Here is a 7,529-nt window from a genome sequence, read left to right as displayed (position 1 = left end):
AAACAGAACCGAAATATCCATTTACGAAATCTTACTTTTTACCTTTTGGAGGTTTTTTTTAAACAAAAATCCATTTCAGCAAGATTAAGCCGGGCTTTAAGTGACTTACTTAAAATTGAAATTGATGTTTTAGCTAACTGAAGACTATTTAAAATTATGAAGCGTGGCAGTTAACGCCGTGATGACTCCATTAAAAACTATTTCAGCCAATCAAACATTTTCAGGGGGAGTCTTTTTTTTTTCGAGAGGCTCCAACCGTTCCTTGGCCTCCCCTTATAGACTTTTTACGTAAAAAGTGTGTGTGTGTGTAACAGAACATATACATGTCACAAATTGCATGCATTCTTTTTTCCTTTTGCTACATCATACAGCATAATATACAGAATTATGCTTTCATTATTTTGCTACATTGTAGCGGTTAACAGGTGACTCTGTGAAGCCACAATGTTGAACAAATATGATACAAAGGGTCTCAAAGCAACGCATAGCGCATTTTGCTCTTTTAAATCTAATATTATAGAATCATGGAACCTGCCGACAGATCGGCCCCATTCGGCCCCCGTCTACTCGCACGTTTCTCCTGCTGTAAAGACTCAAACCTTAATCAGTCGTTGGTCTCGTCTTAGATTCAGGAGCCGTATGTCTATCCCATGCATGTTTAATACCCTCACCTTAATAACATCACTCATCCTAGGATAACTTTTCACTTCCAGCATTATAGATATTACCTATTGCTACTTAGACTCAGGTATTGTCTTCTCCCATGTGCTCCTTTTTGTATTTACATAAAACATTTTCCCCAGTATGTCCCAATATCTAACAAATCAAGTTAAAAAAAGAAAGGAACAGAAACAAAATGTTCTTAAAAGGCCTTTATAAATGTATCCCATACATGTGTTTGTACATACATGTAGATTGAACATGAGGTCTATGTAGGTGACTGTACACAACATATGCCAGGGTCGGCACGCTTAGATGGTGGAATTAAATGCCATAGTAATATGAGGAACAACTCAAATGGAGAAAATATATTTTATATTTATTTGAGGGACTTTGAGAGGTAAGATTGCACCTGTGACATGATCTTGACATGTTGGTAGTTACGCTGACAAGCTGCTCTACCACGCATGTATGGATATGTGGTTGGCCCTCCTGAGCCTGCTTTGCCAACGACTTGTCTCATTTGTGGTTGGAACTGAAATGATTTAGGCCCCGCCCACTTGATTCAGCCACGCCTATTATTGCATCATCTGCCTGTTTGTCTCGCTGGCTACACCATGGAGTCCAAGACCATCATCCTACACTGACCTCCACCAGAGGATTTTCATGTTATCTGTAAACTGAACTTCCAATTTAACGTGTCAATAAAATTCTGTTAACATTTAGTATAGTTCATGCTGTTTATTTAAAAATATTATTATTTCCCACAAATAACGTATGATATTTATCAATTCTCAGTTAATGTTCTAAGATAACGGGTCAGTTTAATTTGATCAAGGGCAAGATCAACGTACTGAGAGCAACAGCTACATTTGTAACGTTGGAACCAATGGAATGTTCTATCAGGTCTATCACCATAGCAACCATAGGAATGGTCTAAGCAGAAGAACCAGGTCAATGGTTGCCATGGTGATAAGATCAACATTGAAACTTTGCACCAAAAAGGAATCATTTTGTTTTCCGTGTATTCTGCGCGACTTTTCAAGCCAGAAATGAAACAGAACCGAAATATCCATTTATGAAATATTACTTTTAACCTTTTGTTTTTTTTTTTTATTAAACAAAAATCCATTTCTGTAAGATTAAGCCAGGCTTTAAGGGACTTGTCTCATTTGTGGTTGGAAGTGAAATGATTTAGACCCCGCCCACTTGATGCAGCCACGCCCACTATTGCATCATCAGCCTCTGTGATGTCATCATAGGAGGTTATATAAAGCAGGTGAAACTCAGACACTTCTCATTGCTCAGCAGAGCAGGCGAGTGAGAAGATGTTAGATACTCTTCTGATAATCGTGGGGTGCCTCTGCACCTTCATGATGCTTTTATTACTTGTTGGATTAGGAAAACGTAGTGGAGGACGAAAGGCAAATGAAGCCGACCTCTACCTAGAGATTATGTTCGCAATCGAACGCACAAACCACACCATGTTCAAGATACAGACCATAACGGGTCAGTTTAATTTGATCAACGTACTGAGAGCAACTGCTACGTTTGGAACGTTGGAACCAATGGAATGTTCTATCAGTTTTATCACCATAGCAACCATAGGAATGGTCTAAGCAGAAGAACCAAGTCAATGGTTGCCACGGTGATAAGATCAACATTGAAACTTTGCACCAAAAAGGAATCATTTTGTTTTCTGTGTATTCTGCGCGACTTTGGAAGCTAGAAATGAAACAGAACCGAAATATCCATTTACGAAATCTTACTTTTTACCTTTTGGAGGTTTTTTTTAAACAAAAATCCATTTCAGCAAGATTAAGCCGGGCTTTAAGTGACTTACTTAAAATTGAAATTGATGTTTTAGCTAACTGAAGACTATTTAAAATTATGAAGCGTGGCAGTTAACGCCGTGATGACTCCATTAAAAACTATTTCGGCCAATCAAACATTTTCAGGGGGAGTCTTGTTTTTTTCGAGAGGCTCCAACCGTTCCTTGGCCTCCCCTTATAGACTTTTTACGTAAAAAGTGTGTGTGTGTGTAACAGAACATATACATGTCACAAATTGCATGCATTCTTTTTTCCTTTTGCTACATCATACAGCATAATATACAGAATTATGCTTTCATTATTTTGCTACATTGTAGCGGTTAACAGGTGACTCTGTGAAGCCACAATGTTGAACAAATATGATACAAAGGGTCTCAAAGCAACGCATAGCGCATTTTGCTCTTTTAAATCTAATATTATAGAATCATGGAACCTGCCGACAGATCGGCCCCATTCGGCCCCCGTCTACTCGCACATTTCTCCTGCTGTAAAGACTCAAACCTTAATCAGTCGTTGGTCTCGTCTTAGATTCAGGAGCCGTATGTCTATCCCATGCATGTTTAATACCCTCACCTTAATAACATCACTCATCCTAGGATAACTTTTCACTTCCAGCATTATAGATATTACCTATTGCTACTTAGACTCAGGTATTGTCTTCTCCCATGTGCTCCTTTTTGTATTTACATAAAACATTTTCCCCAGTATGTCCCAATATCTAACAAATTAAGTTAAAAAAAAGAAAGGAACAGAAACAAAATGTTCTTAAAAGGCCTTTATAAATGTATCCCATACATGTGTTTGTACATACATGTAGATTGAACATGAGGCCTATGTAGGTGACTGTACACAACATATGCCAGGGTCGGCACGCTTAGATGGTGGAATTAAATGCCATAGTAATATGAGGAAAAACTCAAATGGAGACAATATATTTTATATTTATTTGAGGGACTTTGAGAGGTGAGATTGCACCTGTGACATGATCTTGACATGTTGGTAGTTACGCTGACAAGCTGCTCTACCACGCATGTATGGATATGTGGTTGGCCCTCCTGAGCCTGCTTTGCCCACGACTTGTCTCATTTGTGGTTGGAACTGAAATGATTTAGGCCCCGCCCACTTGATTCAGCCACGCCTATTATTGCATCATCTGCCTGTTTGTCTCGCTGGCTACACCATGGAGTCCAAGACCATCATCCTACACTGACCTCCACCAGAGGATTTTCATGTTATCTGTAAACTGAACTTCCAATTTAACGTGTCAATAAAATTCTGTTAACATTTAGTATAGTTCATGCTGTTTATTTAAAAATATTATTATTTCCCACAAATAACGTGTGATATTTAGCAATTATCAGTTAATGTTCTAAGATAACGGGTCAGTTTAATTTGATCAAGGGCAATATCAACGTACTGAGAGCAACAGCTACATTTGGAACGTTGGAACCAATGGAATGTTCTATCAGGTCTATCACCATAGCAACCATAGGAATGGTCTAAGCAGAAGAACCAGGTCAATGGTTGCCATGGTGATAAGATCAACATTGAAACTTTGCACCAAAAAGGAATCATTTTGTTTTCCGTGTATTCTGCGCGACTTTTCAAGCCAGAAATGAAACAGAACCGAAATATCCATTTATGAAATATTACTTTTAACCTTTTGGTTTTTTTTTTATTAAACAAAAATCCATTTCTGTAAGATTAAGCCAGGCTTTAAGGGACTTGTCTCATTTGTGGTTGGAAGTGAAATGATTTAGACCCCGCCCACTTGATGCACCCACACCCACTATTGCATCATCAGCCTCTGTGATGTCATCATAGGAGGTTATATAAAGCAGGTGAAACTCAGACACTTCTCATTGCTCAGCAGAGCAGGCGAGTGAGAAGATGTTAGATACTCTTCTGATAATCGTGGGGTGCCTCTGCACCTTCATGATGCTTTTATTACTTGTTGGATTAGGAAAACGTAGTGGAGGACGAAAGGCAAATGAAGCCGACCTCTACCTAGAGATTATGTTCGCAATCAAACGCACAAACCACACCATGTTCAAGATACAGACCATAACGGGTCAGTTTAATTTGATCAACGTACTGAGAGCAACTGCTACGTTTGGAACGTTGGAACCAATGGAATGTTCTATCAGTTTTATCACCATAGCAACCATAGGAATGGTCTAAGCAGAAGAACCAAGTCAATGGTTGCCACGGTGATAAGATCAACATTGAAACTTTGCACCAAAAAGGAATCATTTTGTTTTCTGTGTATTCTGCGCGACTTTGGAAGCTAGAAATGAAACAGAACCGAAATATCCATTTACGAAATCTTACTTTTTACCTTTTGGAGGTTTTTTTTAAACAAAAATCCATTTCAGCAAGATTAAGCCGGGCTTTAAGTGACTTACTTAAAATTGAAATTGATGTTTTAGCTAACTGAAGACTATTTAAAATTATGAAGCGTGGCAGTTAACGCCGTGATGACTCCATTAAAAACTATTTCAGCCAATCAAACATTTTCAGGGGGAGTCTTGTTTTTTTCGAGAGGCTCCAACCGTTCCTTGGCCTCCCCTTATAGACTTTTTACGTAAAAAGTGTGTGTGTGTAACAGAACATATACATGTCACAAATTGCATGCATTCTTTTTTCCTTTTGCTACATCATACAGCATAATATACAGAATTATGCTTTCATTATTTTGCTACATTGTAGCGGTTAACAGGTGACTCTGTGAAGCCACAATGTTGAACAAATATGATACAAAGGGTCTCAAAGCAACGCATAGCGCATTTTGCTCTTTTAAATCTAATATTATAGAATCATGGAACCTGCCGACAGATCGGCCCCATTCGGCCCCCGTCTACTCGCACGTTTCTCCTGCTGTAAAGACTCAAACCCTAATCAGTCGTTGGTCTCGTCTTAGATTCAGGAGCCGTATGTCTATCCCATGCATGTTTAATACCCTCACCTTAATAACATCACTCATCCTAGGATAACTTTTCACTTCCAGCATTATAGATATTACCTATTGCTACTTAGACTCAGGTATTGTCTTCTCCCATGTGCTCCTTTTTGTATTTACATAAAACATTTTCCCCAGTATGTCCCAATATCTAACAAATTAAGTTAAAAAAAAGAAAGGAACAGAAACAAAATGTTCTTAAAAGGCCTTTATAAATGTATCCCATACATGTGTTTGTACATACATGTAGATTGAACATGAGGTCTATGTAGGTGACTGTACACAACATATGCCAGGGTCGGCACGCTTAGATGGTGGAATTAAATGCCATAGTAATATGAGGAAAAACTCAAATGGAGACAATATATTTTATATTTATTTGAGGGACTTTGAGAGGTGAGATTGCACCTGTGACATGATCTTGACATGTTGGTAGTTACGCTGACAAGCTGCTCTACCACGCATGTATGGATATGTGGTTGGCCCTCCTGAGCCTGCTTTGCCCACGACTTGTCTCATTTGTGGTTGGAACTGAAATGATTTAGGCCCCGCCCACTTGATTCAGCCACGCCTATTATTGCATCATCTGCCTGTTTGTCTCGCTGGCTACACCATGGAGTCCAAGACCATCATCCTACACTGACCTCCACCAGAGGATTTTCATGTTATCTGTAAACTGAACTTCCAATTTAACGTGTCAATAAAATTCTGTTAACATTTAGTATAGTTCATGCTGTTTATTTAAAAATATTATTATTTCCCACAAATAACGTGTGATATTTAGCAATTATCAGTTAATGTTCTAAGATAACGGGTCAGTTTAATTTGATCAAGGGCAATATCAACGTACTGAGAGCAACAGCTACATTTGGAACGTTGGAACCAATGGAATGTTCTATCAGGTCTATCACCATAGCAACCATAGGAATGGTCTAAGCAGAAGAACCAGGTCAATGGTTGCCATGGTGATAAGATCAACATTGAAACTTTGCACCAAAAAGGAATCATTTTGTTTTCCGTGTATTCTGCGCGACTTTTCAAGCCAGAAATGAAACAGAACCGAAATATCCATTTATGAAATATTACTTTTAACCTTTTGGTTTTTTTTTATTAAACAAAAATCCATTTCTGTAAGATTAAGCCAGGCTTTAAGGGACTTGTCTCATTTGTGGTTGGAAGTGAAATGATTTAGACCCCGCCCACTTGATGCACCCACACCCACTATTGCATCATCAGCCTCTGTGATGTCATCATAGGAGGTTATATAAAGCAGGTGAAACTCAGACACTTCTCATTGCTCAGCAGAGCAGGCGAGTGAGAAGATGTTAGATACTCTTCTGATAATCGTGGGGTGCCTCTGCACCTTCATGATGCTTTTATTACTTGTTGGATTAGGAAAACGTAGTGGAGGACGAAAGGCAAATGAAGCCGACCTCTACCTAGAGATTATGTTCGCAATCAAACGCACAAACCACACCATGTTCAAGATACAGACCATAACGGGTCAGTTTAATTTGATCAACGTACTGAGAGCAACTGCTACGTTTGGAACGTTGGAACCAATGGAATGTTCTATCAGTTTTATCACCATAGCAACCATAGGAATGGTCTAAGCAGAAGAACCAAGTCAATGGTTGCCACGGTGATAAGATCAACATTGAAACTTTGCACCAAAAAGGAATCATTTTGTTTTCTGTGTATTCTGCGCGACTTTGGAAGCTAGAAATGAAACAGAACCGAAATATCCATTTACGAAATCTTACTTTTTACCTTTTGGAGGTTTTTTTTAAACAAAAATCCATTTCAGCAAGATTAAGCCGGGCTTTAAGTGACTTACTTAAAATTGAAATTGATGTTTTAGCTAATTGAAGACTATTTAAAATTATGAAGCGTGGCAGTTAACGCCGTGATGACTCCATTAAAAACTATTTCAGCCAATCAAACATTTTCAGGGGGAGTCTTGTTTTTTTCGAGAGGCTCCAACCGTTCCTTGGCCTCCCCTTATAGACTTTTTACGTAAAAAGTGTGTGTGTGTGTAACAGAACATATACATGTCACAAATTGCATGCATTCTTTTT

The sequence above is a fragment of the Spea bombifrons genome, chromosome 3 (assembly GCF_027358695.1).
Source record: "Spea bombifrons isolate aSpeBom1 chromosome 3, aSpeBom1.2.pri, whole genome shotgun sequence".
Taxonomy (NCBI): domain Eukaryota; kingdom Metazoa; phylum Chordata; class Amphibia; order Anura; family Pelobatidae; genus Spea; species Spea bombifrons.
Note: the sequence above shows the minus strand (reverse complement) of the source record.